Source organism: Crinia signifera, chromosome 8 (assembly GCF_055691185.1).
Source record: "Crinia signifera chromosome 8, ASM5569118v1, whole genome shotgun sequence".
Lineage (NCBI taxonomy): Eukaryota > Metazoa > Chordata > Amphibia > Anura > Myobatrachidae > Crinia > Crinia signifera.
In genome coordinates this window covers 97,752,476-97,779,253 of record NC_139224.1, presented here as the reverse complement: position 1 = coordinate 97,779,253, position 26,778 = coordinate 97,752,476, and the positions used below count along the sequence as shown (strand labels likewise).

Genomic DNA, 26,778 nt, shown 5'->3' with positions numbered 1-26,778 from the left:
ATGGCTTCTTGTACTGTCAGGACAGGGCTACACATTAAAATACCTTATTAAATGTGCAAGTGTCCCTGTGTTGTTGTGTACAACCCTGGATCTTATTATGTACGTACTGCAAATTGCACACTGTCTCTTCCAGTGTGCTGTCTGCTGGGAAACATGAACTGTAATGAACACTTTCCATATATTCCTGTATATCGGACAGGTCTCATTTTTAGTAAGCCATACCCACTATTTTGTAAAGCCGTGCCGGTTATCATTTCTGGGGTGTGTCACAATATTCTTACCCTTTTTATTGGTGTGTCCTTGGCTTTATTTTAATTTTTTGTTTCGATTGTAACATAACATTCCATTATTATGCTGCAAGAAGATCTGTACGTGACAAATTATTTCACATTTACCCAGAAATAAATATCAAATTTGTCTGGCTTTATTGTAACTCCCAAACCAGTCTGACAGGCACTCACACCCTAAATGTCACTGCCGGGCAGCTAATTCATGGGATGGGCCCTATAACCATAGAACTGTATTCATGTAGGCTGAACACTGTTAGAAAGAAAGCAAATCTCTCGCATAGAAAAGGCTGAGCTCATAGGTAATCCATGTGTAGTGCTTCATCCAGGTGAAAGTCAGTTAGGGGTGGCCATCGACCATCGAGGATTAGAAATCATTGATGGTTTATGGCCGAAGTCAAAACGTTTTGCCATCGATGGGGGAGAACCAGATGGTTTCTCACGATCGATGGTAAAGTTTTGTTTCGCCTTTTCCCCAAGGTGCCGAGACACTGAACATAGCTCTGCCCCCGACACCCGTGAAGCCCTGCTTTTGATTGGCCCACAGGCCAAATCAATCAAAGAAAATGGATGACCATCGATATGTAAAAACATTGATGGTCAGTCATTATATAGTAATACACTATCGATGGCCAGTTGCACTTTTGTGATTGATGGCAAATGCAACGATGGCCATCCCTGTCAGTATGTTGCACATAGCTCTAGTGTATTTTATATGGTGTCCAGTCATTTGTTCGACAGTAATTAGGTCAACTGCTATTGGTCAACAAACAAACGGTTGATGTGCACTAGGCTGACTTTGACAAGAGGTCAACACAAGCAATATGTTGACATGTTAATGGTCGACACATGAAGAGATCGACATGCGTTTTTTTCCACAATTTGTTTCACTTGGAAAACTTGTTTTTACTTTATGATCCACAAGACTGCAATAGGGAACAGTAAAATACCCAAAGAAAGGCAAGCCAATGGAGGGTACGGGTTACACTAATTGGAGCTCCATATCGGCAGGCAGCAAAAACATGCACACAACTCATGTCGACATTTTCATGTGTCAAACTTTTCCATGTCGACATTTTGCTTGTGTCTACCTTTTTCCTGTGACAACCTTTTCACTCTCTGCCAATAGTGGTCCAAGTAAAGACTGTTGTCCCAATAATCCACACCCACTTTATACATACATATACAATATATATATATATATATATATATATATATATATACACATACATACATACATACATACACACATACTTGCTGTAATGAACAGACCAAAGAGAAAGGAACCTGCCATTGTAAGTACAGTTCCAGCATAACACACAACACTGTTAAAGCTGCTTCCAGAGGTAACAATGCCGCATTGCCCGCTATTTGGCATGAGAAAACACCTAATACTGGATTATGTAAAAGTTTCCATACATGACAGGGCTTGATACCGTTGACAATGCATTTGCTGAGTGCACATGATTGTTTTCGGTTATTAGAACTTGCCTGGAGGGAATACATACGTAGGACCAGCGGACAGGATGCCGGCAGTCAGAATACTGATGCCGGCATCTCGATGGAGGGAATCCCGATAGGAGTTTGGTAACTATACTTCCGTGTCGACCTCAAAACCTCCCTACCTGCAGCCTAACGGCCCCCATACACTAGTCCAACTTGTCCTAAGGACAGTCAGACCAAAAGTCCAGAGTTCCGCGGCAGCTCCCAAGTAGGCTCACTTACGATTTGGCACTTGCGCCATTTTTACATGCGATAAATCGCGGTGAGGAACAGTGGTACCGGGCAGCTGTGATTTGCGGTCGGGTGCCTGGCAGCTGAATTTTAAAAAATATTTTCAAAAGACTAAATTCTCTGACAATCAGCGGCCAGCCATTTGACAAAATACAAAGAAAATTCGTCTGCTGCTTTCCGTCCCCTGCCACGGGCAGCTGGCCAGTACCCACCCTTCCACTGCACATAGGTGTGTGCCAGTGGTGCTTCACCACTGGCACACACCAACGGATTGGACCCGACACATCGTGGATGCTAAAAAGCACCCATGATGTGCCGCTGCAGCAGGTTCAATCTGTAGGATCCGGCCAGATGTGCACGGGACCGCGCATCAGGACAGATGGGATGTCAGACACGTCCGATTTCGGCCCAAATCTTACAAGTGTATGGGGGTCTTAACTCTAATCCTCCACATTATTGCCTAACCTTCCGACCCCACAGCCTAACCCTTACCCCCTTCTAAGTGCCTAGCACTCACTCTCTGCAGCCTAAATGACTACTGTAATCCCAACAGACAAGATATTAACCATATCCCATCTTAATTAAAAAGCAGAAAGTTGAAGGAGCATAGAAATGATTTTCCCATGTTCTTAAGGAGCCCATAGACGCTCCGTTTTTGCCGGCTCCGTTCTGTACTATGCGATGCGCGCTCCCGCGCATCACATAGTACGGTACAAAAAGTATGTGCTGCACATACATTTTGTACTAGGTACACATCGTATCGGATCACAGTGCATGCACAATGCATGCGATCCGATCCGATGTGTACTTTAAAAGTACAAAACGGACCGCAAAAACGGAGCTTTAGGCTTACATAAAATAACATAAAAAAAAACAGTTCTGAGAAGCATCAAACTTTTACATGAATGTTTTTGTGACTCTCTTTGTAACTATTTATACACGATAACGGTCACTCTAGTCTGCGGTCCTGTGATCTAAACTCCCTGCAGAACTCTGATGTTAGATATGTGTGATTTCTAGCAGTACTATCTCAAAAACACAACTAAAAACAGGTTTGGCTTGGTATGCAGTCAAGTAATAGCACACTGCGCCGTAACTGTAGGCAATTCTATGGGGGAAATTTATTAAGATGGGAGTTCTAATTCACACGGGTTGTTGCTATGGGCAACCAATTAGATACTATCTATTATCTTCTATAAGGTGCTAAATAAATTAGTAGATTCTGACTGGTTGCCCCTAGCAACATCCCACAGGAAATAGAACTACTGTCTTTGTAAATTTCCCCTATTTCGTACAAATATAAACATACAAGAAATGGGTGATCCTGGTTGGTAGTGCCATGGGAGTGTTGCGTGCAAGCCAGAGATGCTGAGAGGATGCCTATTTACAGATGGACCTCTTGTAGCATAGGGTAGGTGTAAGCATCCATACCAGTGAGGACAGCTGTGTTTGCCATTGGGAAACAGTAAGATGCTGCATTAGCAATATGTCCACATGACTAATGCGGCGATAACATATGGAGCTTATTAGAAGCATTCTAAGTTGGATGCATTTGCAGCTGCATTTACTGCCTGCACCGTATGCTAATGCAAGCATTAGTCTGACTATGACAATTATCCATCAGACTTCATGCGGAACACCAGCTGGCTCAATGTTTTTTATGTCCACAGCAGTCATCATTAGTATCAGAACTTGCACTCTCTCCATGCTGGCAGCAAAGTTCCCTCTGGAACAGGCTTGTAACTGGGTCCCACCCTATAAGCCTGCTTCCCACACTGTCAAGCCGGCTTTAACCCCTTGGGTTTAACCCTTGTTACATGGAACCATATTTAAATCAATGCAGCATAAGCACCTAGCAAACTTTGAATATTTGTTTAGATATATTGTATTGTATTTAAAAATGTATTGACAAACAAAAAAAAAAACTGTTTGATATGATGTGTGTTCATTCTGATCATATGGCAGAGCCACTGCAGCCAACCACTGGCACACTGCACCAGATAAGTTTAAACAGCTGTTGTAGGCCAGAGGATTGCTGTTCTGTTAGTGTTCCCCCCCCCCCCCCCCCCCCCCCCAAAATGCCTTCAATAGCATACAAAATGGCTGCAATTGAATAGTTGGGCATCAAATTAGTTAATTATTTTTTTTAGCTATCCACAATATCTTTTTCAACAATAAACATCTTGACTCCAAGATGACTATTTGTATCCTGCAACAGAATTGCGCCAAATGCTATCCCGTTCTCTGGCTTTCTAGGCTGAGTCCAATATGTCCAAGTTCCAGCCTCTGCCAGTTACTTTGCAGGGATTGGACCATGAAAATCAGCCAACACCAATCAGGGGGTGTGGTAGCAGCTTGTCTACATATACGCAGCAGAAAATAAGTAATTCCAGGAGCGTGGTGGTGAAAGCATGTTACCTGTCCACTATGCAGTGGGAGGAGTCATCAACAGGCAGTTACTGATGGTAAGAGGGGAACTATTATTAGCCCAGGTCTGTGATATCAAACAAATCTGTGATTTGCAGTGTGGTGTATCCTGTCACAATACCTCCAATCTGCTTCCACGCCAAGTGTAAAGTCTGTGACTGATTTCTATCGTTTAATAGATCCATGGGAAGGGTCCACATTTGGAATTGTGCCAACTCAGATCAGTCCATTAGGATCCTGGCTGTCAGACATTTAAAAACAGTCTGTATTCAGATGTCTGTATTCTGACCGCCGGAATCGTGTCAGGACGTCATCCGGCACCCATTGAGTGGGACATAGCTCATCTGCGTGCGTGTTTTTTGCCAGTTACACACCTGCAGCTTTTTGCTAATACTGCTACAAGCCCTTCATTTGTGTAGACAAATATACAAGAATGGAGAAATGCTTGTTGCATTTTGAGACATCACCATCAGTCACACCATGGAAACTTCCACTAGCTCTATGCTAGATGCAGGTTTCCTTATTCCCATATAGGGAAGCCAATCCCGGAGCATTTTTTCAATCCCGGATTTTGGGATTGAAAAATGCCCCGGGATTCCCGGGATTGGCTTGGCTCCTAATTTAAAAAACGCACCCGGCCGTCCCGCATATTTACTTACATGTGGGGTGGGGTGCGGTGCGGCCGGGTGTGTGGGTGGGCGGGTGAGCAGCCGGCCGGGTGTCTGTGGAGCCGGGCAGCCGGGTGGGTTGGCGGGCGTCAGGGGAGCCGGCAGGTGGATGGGCGGGGAGCCGGCCGGGTGGATGGGCGGGGAGCTGGCCTGGAGGGTGGGTGGATGGGCGGGTAGCGAGCCGGGGGTGGGGGGCGGGCTTCTGGGGAGCCAGCCAGGATGATGGGCGGGGGCGAACGCATGCTGCACAGAGCCACACTGGCTCTGTTCAGCTGCTTGGCCTGCGCAGCGTGACCTCTGTACTCGTCACGCTGCGCAGGGATGCACTGCCGGGGAAGGGAGAAGCCGGGCAGCGTCTGAGCACACGCTCAGACGCTGGCCGGCATTAGACTGCGCATGCGCAGTCTAATCCCGAAATCCCGGGATTGGAAACTCCAATCCCGGGATTGAAATCCCGGCGTTTTAGGGGCCAAATCCCGGGATCCCGCCGATCCCGGGATTGACCACCCTATTCCCATAACACACTAAATAGCTACCTCTCAGTCACTACAAAAGAACACCCACTTTTACATGTGTGCATTTGAAATCATTGATGTGACTCTGTAGAAACACCATTGGAACACGTATGTGGAGCACAGTGAAGGGAAAGTAAAAACTCAACAGCATAGCGTGCGACATAGCACGGTTTCATTATTTTAAAATCCACTTTAAACTATTACCCTAGATACTGCCCACCCCTCACCTTAAGGGGCATACACACGGGGGCGATTTCAGACCCATTTCTAAGCGATCTGACTAGATCCCTTACAAATGGAGCACTGATTGCTCTGTCTATATGCCCTGCAGCAATGGTGATCAGTCACAAGGAAAGGCAGTGTTTCCACCTTCTCCGCTCAGCACATGTGTATGGGGCTTTACACTTAGATGTGCAAATTGCACATAGACCTGGTTCAAAAATCTTAAATAATAAAACATGAACTGTCAGTTATATTTGTGGTAAAATTGCTGGCAATGCATGATACAAGCATTTATAGATGTTGGTTCTCTGTCTCTAGGACAAATATAGAACTTTATATTTAAATAGAGGGCACCAGGATTCCAATGAAACTTAAAAAAAATTCCCTCTCTCTTAAGTATATCAGCACTCCTTCCGAGATGGATCTATGGGGCAGATGTATGAAGCAAAGATAACCAGTGGAGAAGTTGCCCATGGCAACCAATCAGCTACTCTGTATAATTTTATAGTATGCAAATTAGAATTGTTACTTTAATGCTGATTGGTTACCATGGGCAATTCCTTCACCAGCTCACTTCTTTGCCCTGATCACTGCTTTATAATTATTCCCCTTTGCTACCAGCACTCTGCTGCATTCTCTCCATCTCACATCAGTGACCCGTGCACAATTTCCTCACACGTTAGGTAGAGGATTCTGACGAAGACCCTAATTCAGCGTGGATCGCTAATCTGAGAAGTTGCTGTTGAGTGCGAGTAGAGAGCCGCTGTTTAGACAGAAAGATAAAATGCCCCGTGCATATATGCAAATTGATCAGATTTCTATCCACTCATAGATCCATACGCAAACCAGAAACATCGCTGTGATAATCTGTGGCGTCAACTAATCTGCGATTCGACATCAGAGACCATCCTTAAAACGCCTGGGCCTGTCTGCGGTTTTTCCTGGACACACCCAAATGCTGGATTCCGTCAGTCAACTCTGGCTACATTGCGTTCATGGTCTATAAGCATTTCAGTTAATAATTCCCCTTGTTCATGCGCAATGCAGTCGCTCAATTTAAGAATTCTAAAATTATCAATCCATGCTGAATTAGGCTCGGGGGTGGGGGGTTGTGTTATGTTTGAAAATGTACATTTAGGAGTTCATTGGCTGGTGCGTTATCACCTTCTACTATCTCTATTTACCAGGCTACTATCTCTATTTACCAGGCTTAACACATCTGCCCCCAAATCCATTAGGCCCCAATACATGCTCTTTCATGCCTCAGCAAGTAGCTGTTCCTACCCAATGGGTACTACAGTGTTGTAGTAATATTTGTTTCCTTTATGTTTTAGTTAGCTGTTTATTATGCCCACACTCTGGCATCCTGTTATTATAAACTGTTTGCTTTGTGCTGCATTTTTCAAATAAAAGTTAATAGCGATAACAAAAATAAAATTCACTGTTTGTGCAGACTTGTTGCTTCCTACAACTATTCTGACTCAGTGGAGCAGAGAACTGACGTATGGTACCTGGAGTGTACAGAGCACAAATATCAAATTCCTGCCTAAATAAATACAGTTTCAAGTGTTCTTCTGAGTGGGCCAAACATCCTGGTGGGCCCAGAGCAATTGGCCCTTTGACTGAATAACCAAAAACAGCTCCACTGGTGTCTTGTTTTTCCACAGTATGTAATAGGGAAAATGCAGCTATATTATTTCATAAGCCATGTAAACCATCCTGGGTACTCTTTACCTAGAACGGCGCCCACGATTTTGATCTTAGGCATCGCAAGGTTAAAAAAAATCGCGTCGGTCACATCACATGCGACCAAAAAAATCGCATGCGATGCGACCGGCGCGATTACTGCGATTTTACATAGGGAACAATGTTAAATGGCCCAATTGACCTGATTTTACATAGGGAACAATGTTAAATGGCCCACAGACCCCAAATAGGCACCCTGAAGTGTGAAATGGCCCCCCCAATTGTTAACGCCACCCCACGATCAACGTCAACCCGAAGCGTGGCGAGCCCACGAGGGGGTGGCGGTACGCGTCCTCCGACCTTTTCATACCCCCACTATCCACTTTGGCGTGGAGTTGAGAACAGAAAGTGTGGCGAGCGCAGCGAGCCCGAAGCATGGCGAGCCCCGCGGGGGGACGCAGATACCTGTGAAGCCCGCGAGGGGACGCGGATACCTGTGAAGGTATCCGCGTCCCCTCGCTGGGCTCAGTGGCTCACCACACTTTCTATTCTCAACTCCACGCCGACGTGGATAGTGGGGGTATGAAAAGGTCGGAGGACGCGTACCGCCGTGCTGCGCTCGCCACGGTTCGGGTTGACGTTGATCGTGGGGTGGCGTTAACAATTGGGGGGGGGGGGTATTTCACACTTCAGGGTGGCTATTTGGGGTCTGTGGGCCATTTAACATTGTTCCCTATGTAAAATCGGGTCAATTGGGCCATTTAACATTGTTTCCTATGTAAAACTGCGGTAATCGCGCCGGTCGCATCGCATGCGATTTTTTGGCCGCATGCGATGCGACCGACGCAATTTACATTTTACCATGCATTTCTATGTAAAATCGTGGGCATCGCATCGGTCGCATCGCATGCCATTATAATGGCATGCGATATACATGCGATGCCCACGATGGGCGCCGTTCTAGGTAAAGAGTACCCCATCCTGCCTGTGGCAACGATATATACGGACAAGATACAGGTGTACAATGGGTTTCTGAGGAAGCCTAAAAGAAAAGGGATGCAGTGCCTAGCTATGGATTGTGTGGTGCTGGTCATTTCAGTATTGCCTGGTTATGATACACTGCAGTGATGGGCTAACATTGCTGTGTGGTACTGGGGTCTGAATGCTATACAATACAGGAATGTTTCCTTTAAATTAATATTTAAGACACTACAAATATAAAGCCCAGTAGGGATGAGAGCATCTCCCAGCGCCGGCGTTTCCATTGCAGTGAATAAGTCTGGTCTCATCGACCCTGGTTTACCTGTTTACACTGCACTGCGATCCCGGTTGAACCAATTGTTTAACATGGAACATTTGCCCGGTTAAAATCCTGGGACCGCTTACACCACCTGAAAACCCAGGTTTTTGTACACTCCCATGCAAAAACCTGGGTTTTTAGGGCTGGTGTAAATGGGCATCACAGAGATAAAAATAACTGATTCGTTCTGCGAATATCCAGAACAATTCAAGCTACTGTATTGTAGTGTCATCCTCCCAACTCCCTTCTCCCGTGTCATTGCTGCTTCTCTGCTGCTGGCACGCACACACTGCCCCTAACACCATGCATGGGAAGCACAGAGCTGAACAGCCGTTATTCAGGGACAAAAGATGAAGGGAAAAAAAGGAAAACTCTGGTGGTAGCAGGTGACCAGCATCACTTTTAGATAGAAATGGATACAGCGAGGGTACTGGACATAAGGTGAATAGTCTAGCAGGTGGAGACAGTAGGAGTTTCTTTAGGAACAGGTGGAACACGGCAGAGAGGTTAAAGTTTAGAGCAATAAATGACACGGTACCAAAAATGTAGATCACCAAGAGAATTTTCCGGGCTGTGCCTCAGTGCCCAGTCTGGCAAGCCCGGAAAATTCTTGGGATTGCCACTGTTTAGAGCTCCCTCCCCTCTGCAGCGCCTCCTCCTCCTCCCCTCCGGCTTTTGTATTGTCCTGTCCGGCACCGGCTTATGACAAGCCGGCTGCCGGGAGCAGGGGCGGCAGGGACGGGCAGCGGCTGATTCACAGTTCACCAGTGCTGCCCGGACCCAGGGAGAGTGTGGTGGGGGTTTTTTTAGGGAGCGCTCCCAATAAAAAAAACTCGCCCAGTGGGGAGCGCTCCTTAAAAAAAACCACCACTGAAGGGGTTAAATGCTAACTACCATATATTAAACAAGGATGGTTAATACTTAATTATATAATATATATATATATATAATATATATATATATATATATATATATATATATATATATATATATATATATATAATATATATATATACTCCTTTATAATATACACAAATAACAGTTTTTAAAACATATAGCATTTATTAAAAAAGCTTTTAAAACACTTTTACGAGTGAAGTTCTTTTCACAGAGGTATTTTTCACAAGATTGTGGATGAAATGTAACCCACCGCATTTCGTCTCATGCAATGCATAGTTGCCTACCCTCCTGCATTCTGCAGGAGACTCCCTGAAATAGCAGCAATCTCCCTCTCTCCCTCATTAGTCTAGCAATCTCCCTCATTTCACCTAGCCCACATTACACTGTTACATTTTTTGGGGAAAAAGGAATGAGAGATAGATACATTTACAGTGAATCATCAGCATCATTTCCCAGCACTGTACCAAGTATAGTAACTCTTACTAAATGCTTTGGGGCTCATCTACATTTGGATAGAAGTAATTTTAAAACATTCCTCTCAGATGTAGCAGTACTCACCCACGCATCTAGGTGCCACGTTCACAATCTCTTTTCGCACTCTCTCCATATATGGAACTAGCCACGCCTTTTGGGTGGAGCATGACACGCCCCCTCAATGGGACGGTGTGCAAAATTCTACTACTAACTATAATCTCCCTGGAACTGTTTTTCTAAAGTAGGCAAGTATGATGCAATGTTGTTTTGTACAGCACATATGTGATACAAATCATTCCCATGTTCACATGGTGTTTTCACAGGGTCCCACGCGAATGAGGATGGAAGCAGGACGCCGATCTGATCACCCTGGCAACGCTGTGATGCAGTGAAGCGTCAGAGGGGAGGGTGAGACCCGGAAGCGGATGTGACGCGACGGGACTCCCAACCCCGTGCGGAAGTCTGAGCGTCGGGAGAGGTGGCACGGAGGGTACAGAAGGGATATAAGGTAAGCATGCGCACACACACACACAGCTCTCACCTTGAAAACGGGGCGAGTTTGACCCCGAAACATTGGGATATTGAGATGTCAGCGTTTTAGCAATAAAGAACTTTTTTTCTTCACCATTCTAAAGACTTCAGAGTGCCACTGCCTACCCACCACTATGGCTCCAATGCCTCTGTCTTGAGGGGTTAAATCCTCTGGAATATATGAAATAAAGAAGTAACACTCAGAGGCTGATGTAGATGAATAAACAGTGGGACCAAGATTTAATCCATGTAGGTCAATGTTTCGGAGCCACACCGCCCCGTCGTCAGGACAATATATATGTAGGAGGTGTCCCCTGGTAGAACGCGGACAGGAAGCGGCACTCTCACGCAGTAAATGTATTTCATCATAAGTGGATAAAGCATAAGGTCAGCATGAAAAAGTCAACAGTTTCGGTGTTGACACCCTTCTTCGGGACAGCTAACATAGGCCCTTATTCTGATCGGTGCGGATTTTTCCGCATGCGGTCGTACCGCCGATGGTTTTCGACTGCGCATGTGCAGAGGTCACTCTGCGCATGTGCAAGCGGTTTCGCCGTACGTATTCTTTAGACGCCGCACAGGGGGCGGAGAGGGGCGTGAAGGGCTACTTAGCCTCATTACCCTATGCATACGCCCCGCGTTTCATGGGCGTTCCCATGCAAACGCAGGGCGTATGCATGGTAATGAAGCCGTGACGCATGTGTAGGGGGCGGGCATCTGACATCGCCGGATGTCAGCTGCCCGCCCCCATACATGATTTCCTACGGACAAGTGTCCGTGTGGTCTAGGGTGGCGGGCGCTGGTGGAGCGTGCGGCCCTGCATTCGATGTTCGGCGACCATCGAATGCAGGGGCTGCTCCCAAGATGGAGGAGGCGTATCCCCGTCCACTTTCATGCGGACCGCCACATATCCGCGGACGGACGGAGGTGGCGATCCGTATGGAAGGCGTGGATTCGCCTACACGGTCCTGGCCGCATATTTATGATCGGGCCGCACCGATCAGAATAAGGGCCATAGTGTCAAAACTGTGATAAAGCATACAAAAAGCTGTAGGATTGTGTCCTGATGAAAGTGGTTACACTCCGAAAGCTCAACTATGCCAATACACATCTGTTTGTGAATATTAAGCATTGCCTCCCGAGTGCCATTATTTTTGGATGTTTTATATTATCTGTTATTGGGCACCGGGGTCCGTTGATTTTTTTATACTGAGTGCTGGCAGTTTTGGACAATATATATCTATATACAGTGTCCGTGTGTAACCGAAACACTGCCATCTGCTGGCAGCGAGTGAAACTACATCTCTTTCACAAATACAGAAACACAGGGTGAAATTTAATAGGATGAGAGATTTAGAAAGTGAGAGATTTGGTAAGAAATCTCCAGTTTTTTAAAGCCGCAATCATTTACACTGCAAAGTGATGGTGCCCATACACTTATGCGAACAGATGCAATAGGACATCGCAGATGCAATAGGACATTGCTCATGCAATTCGATAAATATTATGTGCAGCACATAATATCTATCAATGCGACATTCGACGGCGTGCCTGCGCATCGTGTCGAACGTCCCCTTCGAAATGCATGCAATCATTAGATTTATCGTCCAGATGTGGCCAAAATCAAATGATTGCATGCAATATCTCACATAAGTATGGGCAGCATTAGTTTGATTTTGCAGTGTAAATGATTGCCGCTTTAAAAAAACTGGAGATTTCTTATCACATCCCTCACTTTCTGATTCTCTCATCCTATTAAATTTCCCCCAAAGTGTCAATCAAAAGGTAGCGCTGATTATGTCAGAGGCGAATAGTTCCCCTGTCACTGGTCACCCAGTGCCACATTAATACATCGAGGGGAACTGGTATATGCACACAACCACTCCCCACCATAAAGACGCTAAATATATCTCATCCTAAGTCCCTCAGCAACGTTGGCAGCTGAGAATATGGACAGTGATTTAGACAGTCGGTGAAAAACTGCACAGACCCTTGTGGGAGGTCTCTCAGTCAGCAAATGATTGGCAGCATTGAAATCAGTGTTCCCATATTTCTGGTATATACTACTGAACTATTATGATGTCACATTTGCCTAACAAAACTCAACTTGGCTGAGGCTGAAGTCAGCTTCTTATTCCAAATATTTTGTTTTTTTAAACAATGACATCACATTTCTATGTCACATTTGTGGGCTAGAGCAGCCATCAAGGGGGGCTCCAGTCCCGGCCCAGACAGAAAGGGGGCCCATCGCGCGCATCCGTATCAAATCAGGATAGAAAGCTTAAAAACATGTTCTATCGCCATTTGATGTCTATGTGATAACAATTTGATTTTGACTACATAGTCAAGATCGAAGGGCAAATTGCACCATGTGTACACACCTTAAGATTTGATTGCTATGCAGTCTTTGGTAACTCATGTGCTATTTACATACGATTCATACTATATACATTCAATCTGCACTATATAGTGCTTCGCTATTTGGCTTTTCGATTCCAGATGAACGGGAGCACGCATCAGCATCAAATCGACATATGCTGTGTACACACGGTGAGATTTGACATTCGATTTTGACTATATAGTCAAAATCGCAAGCAGATCGTATGCATATCGCACAGGTTTTACCTTGCGATCCCGATGCATGCTCCCGTGACAGCACAAATTGAAACCCAGATAGACATGACAGCAATGACTACATAGTGCAAATCGAATGTAGATTTTATGAATTGTATGGAAATAATATAGTTAGCAAAGATTGCCTAGCACTCGAATCTGGGTATGGGTAAAAACCGGACCAGGACAAAACCCCCGGACCAGACATCAAACTCTGCATTTTGGAGCTTGTAGCGTCCGGTACGGGGGGTGTCCTGTCTGGGGGTTCTGCCTGTGACACCTGTCACCAGGTAGAGGAGGAGGGGTAGAATAAAGTCTCTCTGTATGGTCCGGGCATGTAGCAAAAAACGGACGGTCCGGACCACAGGGGGAGGCTGTAATCTCCCTCCCAATGTCCCTGATGATAGCTATCACAGGGACCCCCCCGGACAAGACACCCCCCGGCCTGGACCCTATAAGCTCCGGACTGCAGATTTTGATGTCCTGTCCAGTGGTCCGGATTCTAGTCTGGTCCAGTTTTTACATAGTCCCCTCGAGTCTTAAGTCGAATAGCAAGGGAATCTCACCGTGCGTACACACCAATAGAAAAACATGTTCTATCTCCATTCGATCCTGATTCGATTTCGACTATAGAGTCAAAATATAATGTCAAATTGTACCGTGTGTACACAGCAAGTCTTTACTTGTGCCTCAAAAAAAGTTTAAAGTCCAGCGAGAGATGAGCAGCCGAAGCCTGCACCCGGGGCTGAATGCAGGACTCATGTATTCAGCATGGCACATTGGGTATATGCCCAGTGAGCAGCCCCTGCAGCACGTATGAGACAAGATGTGACAGTGTATATGTATATTAAACAGTAGCTCGTTATAAGGCTAGGACAATAAGCTGGTAACTCCGAGCAGTGACGGGACAGCTCACACTCCGGCACGGAGCAGGTTAAAGGGCTTGTCCATCCTCAGAGTGACACTCGGGGCAGCAGCCCATCAGGGTGACCCCTCCCCGGGCGGGCAGGCAGGGGGCAGTTCCGGGAGAGTCCCGTGTTCAGCGAAAGATACCAAAAAAACATAACAAAGAGAATCGCCCTCGCTCACCTGTGTCCGGTGCTTGCCGCTGCTACCGGGGCGTCAGTGTATTTCCCGGTGTCTGCCGCCACCGTCCCGTCCCTGTCCCACTCCCCACCCGCACTCCTTCGTGAAACCACGCCCACTTCATGGCACGCCCATCAGACCCCCGTTTTAAACACCAACCGCCGCCTTAGCGCCAGCCCAGCCAGAGGTACAGAGCGGGGAGGGCGCGACATTTGGACGCACCAGTCACAGGAGAGCAGAGGGAGAGCGACGAGCTGTGATAGGGCGACACCAATTCAGTCACTCGCTAGCTCAGACTAGTAGTGACTGTAGGTATTCCTGTTAAATTTGTGGTTGGTACCGAGCGAGCAGCTACGTATTCTCTCGCCTCCCATAGAGGTGACATACACTGTAGTGTGTATGGGCGGTGTGTTCTGTACTTGTGGGTCTTGTACTTGAGCGCCTGGTACCTGTAGAGCAGTGCTGTGGGGCAGTGTGTGTGTACCTGGAGGTCTGGTACCTGTGGGGCGGTGTGTCATGTACCTGTACGTTTGGTACCTGTAGGACAGTATGTATACCTGTAGGTCTGGTACCTGTGCGGCAGTGTGTGTAGCTGCAGGTCTGGTACCACTTCCTACCTGACCCTCTCCATGCGGGAGAAAATGCTCTGTTCCTGGACTTCCCTGGTAATGTATGATTGCCATCACCTGTGGTGAGCTAGGTAATTGATAAGAAAGGTATTTCACCACAGGGGATGGCAATCATAAATTACCAGGGAAGTCCAGGAACAGAGCATTTTCTCCCTCATGGAGAAGGTCTGGTACCTGTGGGGCAGTGTCTGCACCTGTAGGTCTGGTACCTGTACTGCAGGGTGTGTGCCTGTAGCATAGTTTCCAATATGACACATTCCATGAGGCACACAATGCTCTGCTCCTGGACTTCTCTCTTGTATGTTTACCATCAGGGCTGGACATGTTGTCTATGCCATTGAAGGCAAAACTACAACTCGCCATCGATGGTGTATAACTATGCAATGGATGACTATCAATGTTTTTACATATTGATGGTCATCCATTTTCTTTGATTGGCTGGCCTGGGGGGCAATCAAAATACAGGAGTGGGGCTTCATGGGTGTCAGGGGCGTAGCTTTACGCTGTTTCCTGGCCCCTTGGTGAAAAAAAAAGCAAAAACCAAACTATTCGTAGAAGCTTGACATCAATGGTGGGAAACCATCTGGTTCTGCCCATCGTTGTAAAAACCATATACCTTTGCTATACAGTGTTGAATGGGTTAATGGATGAGAGGTGTTTCAACACAGGTGATGGCAATCATACATTAAGAGGGAAGTCCAGGAACAGCGCATTCTGTCCCCCCTGGAGGTGGTCATGTTGGGAGATATGCTGTAGGTCTGGTACCCAGTAGGGCAGTGTGTGTACAACTCAATGATCATGTGCAGTGAGGCCCACAGGCCCCTGTTTTAAACACCAACCGTCGCCATAGCTCCAGCCTAGCCAGAGGTACAGAACAGGGTGGGCACAAAATTTGGATGGACCAGTCACAGGGGATCAGGGGAGAGAGACAATCTATGATAGGGCAACACTACTTCAGTTGCTAACTGAGTGTAGGTATTAGTGGTACCGAGCAGCTACAATCTCTCACCTCCCATAGCGAGTGACCTACACTGTAGTGTGTATTGTGGGTGGTGTGTACTGTATGTATGGGTCTCATAACTGAGCGTCTGTGTGTACCCAGTAGGGTAGTGTGTGTGTGTGTGTGTGTGTGTGTATCTGTAGGTCCAGTACCCAGTTGGTCAGTTTGTTTCAGGAAAGGCCAGTCACCATTGATGACAATATCGCAACCAGCCATCGAAAGTAAAAAACTATTTTCTATAATGGACTGACCTTGGGGTGGGGCTTCAGGGGCAGAGCTGTGTCCTGGCACCTTGGGGAAAAAAAATCTGTTCTGCTGTGCCATCAATGGAGGGAAACCATCTGGTTCTCCCCCATTGGTGGCAAAAGTATTTGACATTGGCCATAAACCTCTATGATTTTGAATCATCAATGGCCATCCCTAGCATGTGTATGGTACCTGTAGGACAGTGATTGCACAACTCAATGATCATGTGTAGTAAGGTGAGGCAGAGACTTTCCTGTCCTTTACTAATGTATATGCAGGGATGGAACTAGAACTTAATGGGCCCTATAGCGAAATATTGGAAGTCCCTCCTCCTAACGGTTGCAGAAATACAGAGAGGAAATTCCACTCCTACTTTACCACCCTCTACACAGCTCCTAACTCGGACGGCCACCTTGGCGATCATCTGCTAGAGGAAGCTAAATTGCCTAAACTAACGACAGAACAATGCACATTTCTAAATAAGGATGTGGAAGAGATAGAGGTCTCCATGGTGATCTCCCAACTTCCCAATGGAAAGTCACCAGGTCCAGACGGTTATACAGGGGAATACTATAAAATATTGAAACCCCACATAGTTCCTCTTCTCACCCAACTTTTTAGAAAAATGCATAAAGACCAGGTTCCCTTCCCTAATTTTACAGAATCTCACACAATCCTCTTACCAAAACCAGACAGAGACCCAGAACATATGTCCTCCTATAGACCAATAACGTTGCTTAACCAAGATTTAAAAATTCTTTCCAAAATTATGGCCAACCGTCTCCAATCCATCCTACCCTCCTTGCTGACCCCTAACCAACTTGGTTTTACCCACGATAGGTACTCTGTAAAAGGAGTGCGTACAGCTTTGGCTGCAATAATTCAAACCACCCAATCTACCTCCAGATCCCCACCAATGCTTCTCAGCTTAGATGCTGAGAAAGCATTCGACACAGTATCCTGGACACATTTACAGAAAATCTTCAGCATAAGAGAATTTGGAGATGACTTCCTTAAATTATTTGAATATCTATACACCACCCCAAACACATCATTAATCATTAATGGTGAGAAAAGTCGCCCCATCATGATAGCAAGAGGCACTAGACAGGGCTGCCCCCTCTCCCCGCTCCTTTTCAACCTTGCGCTTGACCCCCTCTTATGCCTCCTCCAGTCCTGGCCTGTTTTTCAAGGAATATCTATGGGGACAAAGGAAACTAAGGTTGTAGCCTTTGCAGATGACCTACTTTTGTATATCTCCAAACCCGATACTATGCTTATACCTATCCTTAAAAAAATAGAGGAATATGGCTCTATATCTGGATTCTCAATAAATCAGGATAAATCCCATGGGCTCTCAAACCCGGCCTGGGTGGGCTGGGGGATGCCAAATCAGATGGGCTTCAAGCGCAATAAAATATCTAGGAATTTATATACCCAAAAACATAAATGCCTTATATAGATTAAATATCACTAAAACCATAAAGTCAGCTCTAGATGAGTTAGAAAACTGGAAACATTTAATGCTATCTTACTTAGGACGCATTCACCTATTAAAAATGATGACATTCCCGAAGATTTTATATCCATTACAAATGTTACCACTTCTATTATCTATCACAGATGAAAAACACATTAACACGATATTTCGCAAATTTATTTGGCAAAATAAACGACCAAGAATAAGTGTATTGAAACTGCAACAACCCGTAATTAATGGAGGTATGAATCTTCCCAATTTTCGTATCTATAACCAGGCATGTATCCTTAGATACATAAGGGACTGGATACACGATACTTCTAATCACACAGACACGGCCATAGATCAGTCTTTCCTACCTCATCAACATTTATTAGCGTTTCTACATTGTCACAAACAGGAGATTGCGCCCTCAACCGCCCAAAATCCCCTTCTGCAGATGCCATGGACGGTCTGGCACCACACAAGAAACAAACATAAACTGAATAGCCATCATTCCCTATTTCTACCACTAACGGCGAACCCAGAATTCCAAGAAGGCCAGGCATCACAACCTTTCCAGTCATGGAAAAACAAAGGGATTAGGCATGTTCAGACCCTCGTAAACGACGCGGTAACAGCTCCTTTGAAGGTCCAGGACATGGCTGAAAAATATTTGCTTCCCCAATCACAGGCTCTAGCCATGTATCAAGCCCAACATTACGCTAGCTCGGTTCTTAAATATCTCTCACCCACTGATAAAACTAATGCCCTAGACACGCTGCTATTTAGACCAACATCGGGAAGGAAAGCCATTTCGACTTATTATCAAATATTACATACTCCTATTGCCCTAGACACCATACGAACAGGCATATCTACATGGTTGCAGATTTTTCCACAATATTCATTAAAACACCTGTTACGCTCATTCCATTATTCCTGGAAGACAATGCCTTCCTCTATGTATAGGGAAATGCTTTACAATATTTACCACAACGGTTACCTCTCCCCACTTAGACGCTATGTCATGGGCATATCTGAAGCCGTTACATGCCCAAAGTGTGGTAGTTCGGGGGCAACATTCAAGCATTGTATGTGGGACTGCCCTCTCATATTCCGCTTTTGGAAAGAGGTGCAGGGATTCTCTAGGACCTACCTATTAAACAGCCTTCCTTTGACGGCGGAATGGGCCTTGCTGGGTATGTTCCCCCCCCCCAATACACCAATACTACCCGACAGTAAAAAAGTAATGCTTATAATCTCGGCAGTGGCCCGCAAATGCTTCCTACATCAGTGGATTCATGCGGACCCTCCAACCGTCCAACTATTTAGGGCGAAACTTTTCCATGTCTTTCATATGGAGTGGGTGGAGACATCCTTACAAAAGGAGGAACGCACAGAGAAACTTTTCCAAATATGGGAGGGCTTTATTGACTCTTTATCAAATGATCTTAAAATACAGATTCATAAATGTTTTAGATCCACACTATGGTACGAGACTAGGAATCTCTTAGGGGATGCCCCGATAGACCTTCCAGCATCATAGTCGTCTCACGTTTTGTGGGCCCTCCGGCCGTGTTCGCCTGTATCTTTGTCATTCGTCTGTATCTTTGTCATTCGTCTGTTCGGCAAAGTAGGACAGGAAATATTATTACTCAATGTACACTGATTCCATACTGTATTATTGTAACTCATACAACTGCATTTTGTTCATTGTAATATTATAATACTCAATCCTTAATAAAAATATTTGGGGAAAATAGCGGGTGGCTGTTGGGCACCCGGCTGTCGGCATTATGACAGTCTGGATCATGACGTCGGGTAAATGACTGTCGGGATACCGTCCGGCACCCGGTGAGCTGATGCCAGTAAAATATAGAATAGAATAAAGTATTAGGTTCTGATGTGGAAAAAGTCCCATGGAGCCTCCCCCACACGCATGGACTTTGAGTTTACATATCCCAGCATGCAGGGCGTTAATGGGCCGTCAGTTCTTGTAGTTCCGTAACAGAACCAATATCTAAATAAAACACACACCATAATAAAATATAACTTTTAATACACCCCAAACACATTCATACTCGCCTGTAGAGGACCTCATGATGTTTTTCTTTACATTTTTTATTTATTTTTCTACTTTTTACAGAGAGAAGCCTGCACGGATCTGACTGATCCATGCAGGCATGTGTGAAAAGGTCGGAGGACTCCTACCGCCGCCCCTCGCGGGCTCGCTGCGCTCGCCACGCTTCGGGTTGGCGGTCATCGTGGGGTGGCGTTAACAATGGGGGGGGCATTTATCATGTAAAATACCCATCAGGGTGGGTATACAATGAAAAATCGGGTCCATTCACCCATTTAACATTGTTCCCTATGTAAAATCGGGTCCATCGCATCGGTCGCATTGTATGCCATTATAATGGCATACAATGAACCCGATTTTACATATCAATTCAATGTTAAATCGCGTTGATCGCATCGGGACCTTAACTTAAGGCATGCGATGGACGCGATTTTTTCATTGTCGGGGGAAAAGGCTAAAAAAAGCCCTAAAATCGTGTCGGTCGCGTCCATCGCATACCTTAAGTTAAGGTATGCGATCTACTACGATGGGCGCCGTGCTAGGAAACAAGTACCGTATTTTCTACTGACTTACCAGCCAAATTTAGCAGTGCGAATGATACTAAATTTGCCCATCACATTTTGGCCCCTTTTTGTGGCCATATAGAATAGAATAGAATCAACTTTATTGGCCATGTGTGCTTGCGCACAATAGGAATTTTTTGCAGATTACAGTGCAGCATCAAGCAGGGATGAAGGGGGGGGCATTACATACGTTACATTAGGACATTACATGCGGGGGGGCACATACCCGCCGAGCTGCGCAGCACCTAGGCAGCCATCAGCGGCGCCACTGGTCGTTGCAGCAGCCAGGTGAGTAACATATAAGCAGGGACAGTACAGTTATCACACATGAACACATACCCGCCGATTTGCTCAGCGCCCAGGCAGCCATCAGCGGCACCACTGGTCGCCACAGCAGCCAGGCAGGTGACAATATAAACAGGGACAGTACAGCTTATCACACTTGGAACACATATCCACCGAGTCGCACAGCGCCTAGGCAGCCATCTGCGGCGCCACTGGTGGTATTTGTGGAGTATCACGGCTCCCACGACCTGCATCGTATGCAGATCGTATGCTAAAAATCGCATCGCATGTGGCATACGATGCGATGCGATGTTTTACCGATTTTTGACTATTTTTGCTCAAAAATCTTATGCCATCGCATAACATCGTATGCCATATGTAGTGGCATACGATGTCATACGATGCGATGCGATGTTTTACCGATTTTTGACTATTTTTGCTCAAAAATCGCATGCCATCGCATAACATCGTATGCCATATGTAGTGGCATACGATGCGATACGATGTTTTACCGATTTTTGAGCAAAAATCGGTAAAACATCGAATGACATCGTATGCCATATGTAGTGGCATACGATGCGATACGATGTTTTACCGATTTTTGAGCATTTTAGCTCAAAAATTGTATGCGATCGCATCGGATGCCATACGATGGCATGCGATGCGATGGCACCCGATTTTGGACTGAAATGCATCAGAATGCATTGAAATGTGTATTAAAGTAGTGAAATGCCCCAAATGCCATTTTTCATAGTGCACCACCCCCACTATCAACGTCAACCCGAAGCGTGGCGAGCGCAGCGAGGGGCGGCGGTACGCGTCCTACGACCTTTTCATACCCCCACTATCCACGTCGGCGTGGAGTTGAGAATAGAATAGTGTGGCGAGCCACCGAGCCCGAAGCGTGGCGAGCGGACGCGGATACCTTCAAAGCTATACGCGTCTCCTCGCGGGCTTTACAGGTATCCGCGTCCCCTCGCGGGGCTCGCTGCGCTCACCACGCTTCGGGCTCGGTGGCTCGCTGCGCTCGCCACACTATTCTATTCTCAACTCCACGCCGACGTGGATAGTGGGGGTATGAAAAGGTCGTAGGACGCGTACCGCTGCGCTCGCCATGCTTCGGGTTGACGTTGATAGTGGGGGTGGTGCACTATGAAAAATGGCATTTGGGGGCATTTCACTACTTTAATACACATTTCAATGCATTCTGCATTTCAGTGCAAAATCGGGTGCCATCGCATCGCATCGGATGCTATCGTATGGCATCCGATGCGATGGCATACGATTTTTGAGCTAAAATGCTCAAAAATCGGTAAAACATTGTATTGCATCGATGGCATAAGATGCCATGCGATGTTTTACCGATTTTTCACCATTTTTGCTCAAAAATCGGTAAAACATCGTATCGCATCGTATGCCACTACATATGGCATCCGATGTTATGCGATGTTTTACCAATTTTTGACCATTTTTGCTCAAAAATCGGTAAAACATCGTATCGCATCGTATGACATTGTATGCCACTACATATAGCATACGATGCCATGCGATGGCATACGATTTTTGAGCAAAAATGCTCAAAAAACGGTAAAACATCGCATCGTATGCCACTACATATGGCATACGATGCCATACGATGGGAGCCGTGATACTCCACAAGTACCCCACTGGTCGTTGCAGCAGCCGGTGGTTAACACTATAAGCAGGGACAGTACAGTTATCACACAGGGGGCACATACCCGCCGAGTTGCACAGCGCCTAGGCAGCCATCAGCGGCGCCAGTGGTCGTTGCAGCAGCCAGGTGGGTAACATTATGAGCACAGTATGAGGTAACAGTGTGGGCAAAGACAGCACAGTTGTAGCAGAGACAGTACAGTTATCACATAGGGACAAGGGATACATATGGCTGAGTGCACAGTTCCTAGGCAGCCATTGTGGCGCCCTCTTGAATCTTCCTGTAGGGAGAGCCGCGGGTAGCGTGGGTGGTGGCGGCGAGGGGGTTGGAGAGAGAGTCACTGAGGCCTGGGCAGAGTCAGTGAGGCCTGGAGCTGGAGTTGGTGGGGGAGAGAGAGTCACTGGGGGCCAGGGCAGAGTCGAGTCGGGCCTGGGGCTGGAGACTGGGCCTGCAGGAAAGGGAGCCACCGCTGGTCTCCTGAGGGCAGAGGTTCCCTCTCCTGTGGTCTCTCTCCTGGGGATGAAACTGCAAGCTGGGGGGGCTACCGCTGGTGTCCTCACGCAGCTTCCCCTCACCTCTCCCTCCGATGGTTGCCGGGAGCCTGGTGGACAGGGGTCCTCATCAGCCATTGCGCTTGTGGCCTGCTCGGCTAGAGGCCTCCTCCATACATCCATATTGGGCCTCCGCTAGGCCGGACCGCCGCTGCCTGGGGGATCCCTCTCTCCTGCTGACCTTCACAGCTTCAACGGGCGCGATTCAATTCCAGCAGTGGGGGGCCAGGGGATAGGAGCTCTGTGGATGGAGCGGGAGCTCCACAGTGTGCGTCCCCAACCCCAACTGGGGGAAGTCGCCCGCCCGCAGGCCGATGGTGCTGCGCCTGCCGTCCCGCGGGGGTGCCGTTTGCAGCGCTTGCCGCCGGGGGTGCACAGCGCTGCCTCCTCCCTCTCCGCCGTCACGCTGCCCGCCGCTCCGTGGATGGGGGACCGGAGCTCCACGTGCATGCGACCATCCCCGGCCCCCACCGGAAGTCTATATACAGCTGAGTTCTGGCTTGTCATATATAAATACAGTAAACCACCCCAATTCAGCTTATAGAAAATTAGCTGAAGCTAATTTACCAGCCACATTGCGTGCATTCGTACCCATTCAAGCTTTGTAAATTTCCCAGTGTCTTAAGGAGAATACACATGGGGCGATTTCAGCCCCATTTTTAAGCTATCTGACTAGATTGCTTAGAAATGGAGCACGGATCCATTTTCAGCGATAGTAATGCGCGGTCCAGCTTGTCGCCATCACCCGCAGTGTAGGACAGTGCTTGCATTGACTTTCCTGCAAAGATTGCATGGTTTTGCCAATAAGCATAGGCAAAACCTTGCTGAGCACAGATCGCTCAACAAACATCGTGGGTCCGCCGCATGTGTACCACGGTGTGCTGATCAATCTTGCTAAAGAAAAACACTCAGCACTCAGCTCCCCGATCACCCCCCCCCCCCCCCCCCCCCCTGCAACTAGCATTTCTGCTGTCTTTTGTTTCAAAGTCATTGTGGCAGTGCTCAGTAGGCTGTGTGTTATGGTAATATGTATCTGGTGTTTGTGTGTTGCTAGTATGGGCAGAGGGGGAAGCGAGTACATTGTATATAAGGCTGGTATTCAGCTACTAATGTGAGCAGCAATCTGAATAACATACATGCATATGAATAGAAGTGCAGGCACAATGGGAAAGGTCCAGTATTACATACCCTCCAGCAGTTGAAAAAGGACACACATACTCCACTCATCTCTATTCTCTTTATAATGTAATGGGGCACAGGCAACTGTTTTGGCCTGTGAATAACACAAAAGGATGAGAATATTTGGTACTTATGTAGTATCTGGGCGTCCGATTTAGAAATCGGGTCGGATCGGTAGCATTGCATCGCATGCGACCAAATCGTATGCGATGCGATGGTCCCGATTTTTCCATAGGATTCAATGTTAAAATGGTCTGAGTCCATTTTAACATAGAATTCAATGGGAAAAAGGGGTCCTTTTCCTTTCCCCACTATCCAAGTGGGCATGGAGTTGGATATAAACCTGTGGCGAGTGTAGCGTGCCCCGCGAGGGGACACAGAATACTTTTTAAGAAATCTGCCTCCCCTCGCGGGGCTCGCTTCGCTCACCACGCTTCGGGCTCGGTGGCTCGCTGCGCTCGCCACAGGTTTATATCCAACTCCATGCCCACTTGGATAGTGAGGAAATGAACAGGACCTTGTTAACATTGAATCCTATGCAAAATTGCATCGCATCGCATGGGATATCTCCAATTGATTTAAAGTTATACAAAAAAGATTGCTTCCACAGTATATGGAACATAAATCTGTATCATCGGATGATTTAGTTTTGCATGTTAGCATGTCCTTGCATTTACCAAACAAAGGGGCTAATTCAGCAGCCCATGCAGATGTGTCTGTCTGTCGAAGTCCAGGGCTGCCACAAAAAATGGTGGGGCCCTGTACTGACAAAATAGACTGGGCACTCACAACCCCCCAAAAAAAATCAAGCATGCCACCACGTCAGATTATGCCTCAGAGTAGTACTCCTTATTCATGTAATGCCATACAGTATTGCTCCTTGTCTTATAGCACAATAGTACCCCTTATTCATGATTCACACTGCACCTAGCACCAGGGTGCATGCAGTATCAGGGCACACACCTCACCCAGCACCATGGCACATGCAGCACCAGGGTGCACACCTCAACCAGCACCAGGGTGCATGCAGCACCAGTGCGCACACCTCACCAAGCAACATGGCGCACCCAGCACCAGGGTGCACACTGCACCTAGCACTAGGGTGCACACCTCGCCATTGCATTCATGCAGTTTGCAGCTGGCGCTGCTGATTACAGCATGGTCCCTGCTTAGCCTGCTTTTGGCTGCATCCACGAATGTGTTAGTGGAGTGAGGGGAGGAGCAAGCAGACCCCCAGGATCTCACATCTGTTGAACAGCGCTATCTGTCGGGGGTGCTGGTTGCACCGATCGTGCATGAGGGACCAGCAACGGGTAGCAGGTACTGGAGGAAGACAAGTTATATACATACAGTAGATGATAAACAACTCTACTGCAAACCTAGAACTTCTCTTGAGAGTTTTCCATTCTGATACTGGGCCACACAAGTCTGTAAAACAATCTGATTTGGAACAACCCGTTTTGGGTTTTCTTAAGGCCAAGACAGAGAAACATTTAGTAAAGACTCCTGCAATCTCCAAAGGAGACTGATGAGCAGAATGTAGTAAAGATGGACTGTTGTTTCTGGCAGGAATTTAGAGAGAACATTCTAGAATGTTACCAGTTAATTGCACTTGTGCATGAATCTGACTTAGGTGAATACAGTACTTCTGGAAATGCTAGGTAAGCCAGAGATTTCTGTCTTCCACATACTTTGCGCTGGTTTCCGGCTGTTATGGTACTGTAATCTCACCTTTTTGTTATTGCTGTTATGGTACCTCTGTGGTACAAGCTAAAACAAGCAAGATTTCCCTGCCGTGCTATTTTGCAATACATTAGTCAAAAATGAACTTTATGCATTTTGTTACATACCATCAAGCATATTTTAGCACATAGGGACCTATTTATCAAGCTTTATTTCCTTAAATTTATGTTGAAAGTGAAGCTTCTTCGGTACTTCTGTACTTTCACGGCGCCAGCATGGCGCCGCGCGTCAGAGTCCCCTTGCGGGGACAGCTGTGAGAAGGGTAGGAGCGTCGTAGGCCAAGGGCGTGGCCTACGACGCTCCTACCCTTCTCACAGCTGATGTCTGGATCCTGGTGACCCCTACACGCCTCCCTGCAAGCCAGCACAGCGGTGTTTCCGGTGGCTCCTTGTTCCAGCACCTAAGCGTGAGCAGTTTAGCCTTTGGCTACTTTTAAACCTTGTGGTACCCAGTCCACAGTGCTTTTACCTATGGTACGAGTTTACACTTGCCTGTACCAGGATTTTTTATTATCCATTAAATACTTATAATACTGCACCATGAAGCGCCTTCTCTCTGCCTCTTCCTAGATATATATATATATATATATATATATTGCCTGACCCTAACCCCCTCCTTGCCCCAGTACTGCCAAAACTGCTATCTACCTTTACCATATAAGCATTTAATGGTAACTCCGTGGCAACAAGCATGAAACCCCTAGTAAGGAGCATGTAACCCCTGTATTTGAGCAAGAAACCCCTGGCAACGAGCAGGTAACTCCTGGCAATGAGCATGTATGTAAGCGCCACTTATGTGGTATAATATATAACCGGCATTACGGTGTGGTATATGTATTAGGCATTATGGCGTGTGTTATAATATGTAATAGGCATTACGGTTGTGGCATAATGTGTAATAGGCATTTCAGTGGGATATAACA

The 26,778-nt window shown here is 46.6% G+C and overlaps 2 protein-coding genes across 11 annotated transcripts in view; one reads left to right on the top strand and one right to left on the bottom strand.

Moving 5' to 3' along the window:
• The window catches only part of GPSM2 (G protein signaling modulator 2), a 64,346-nt gene extending 49,750 nt beyond the window's left edge, over window positions 1–14,596 (bottom strand). For 3 of the 5 annotated variants that reach the window (XM_083156844.1, XM_083156845.1, XM_083156847.1), the window contains exon 1: window positions 14,447–14,591. The gene's annotated coding sequence lies outside the window, so the exon portion shown is untranslated. Of the gene's footprint in view, window positions 1–14,446 lie in introns of all 5 variants that reach the window. The other 2 variants (XM_083156848.1, XM_083156846.1) reach the window with 2 other exon arrangements.
• Window positions 10,597–26,778, top strand: part of AKNAD1 (AKNA domain containing 1) — an 82,950-nt gene continuing 66,768 nt past the window's right edge. For 5 of the 6 annotated variants that reach the window (XM_083156832.1, XM_083156834.1, XM_083156831.1 and 2 more), the window contains exon 1: window positions 14,440–14,751. The gene's annotated coding sequence lies outside the window, so the exon portion shown is untranslated. Of the gene's footprint in view, window positions 10,722–14,439; window positions 14,752–26,778 lie in introns of those variants that run through there. The other variant, XM_083156830.1, reaches the window with a different exon arrangement.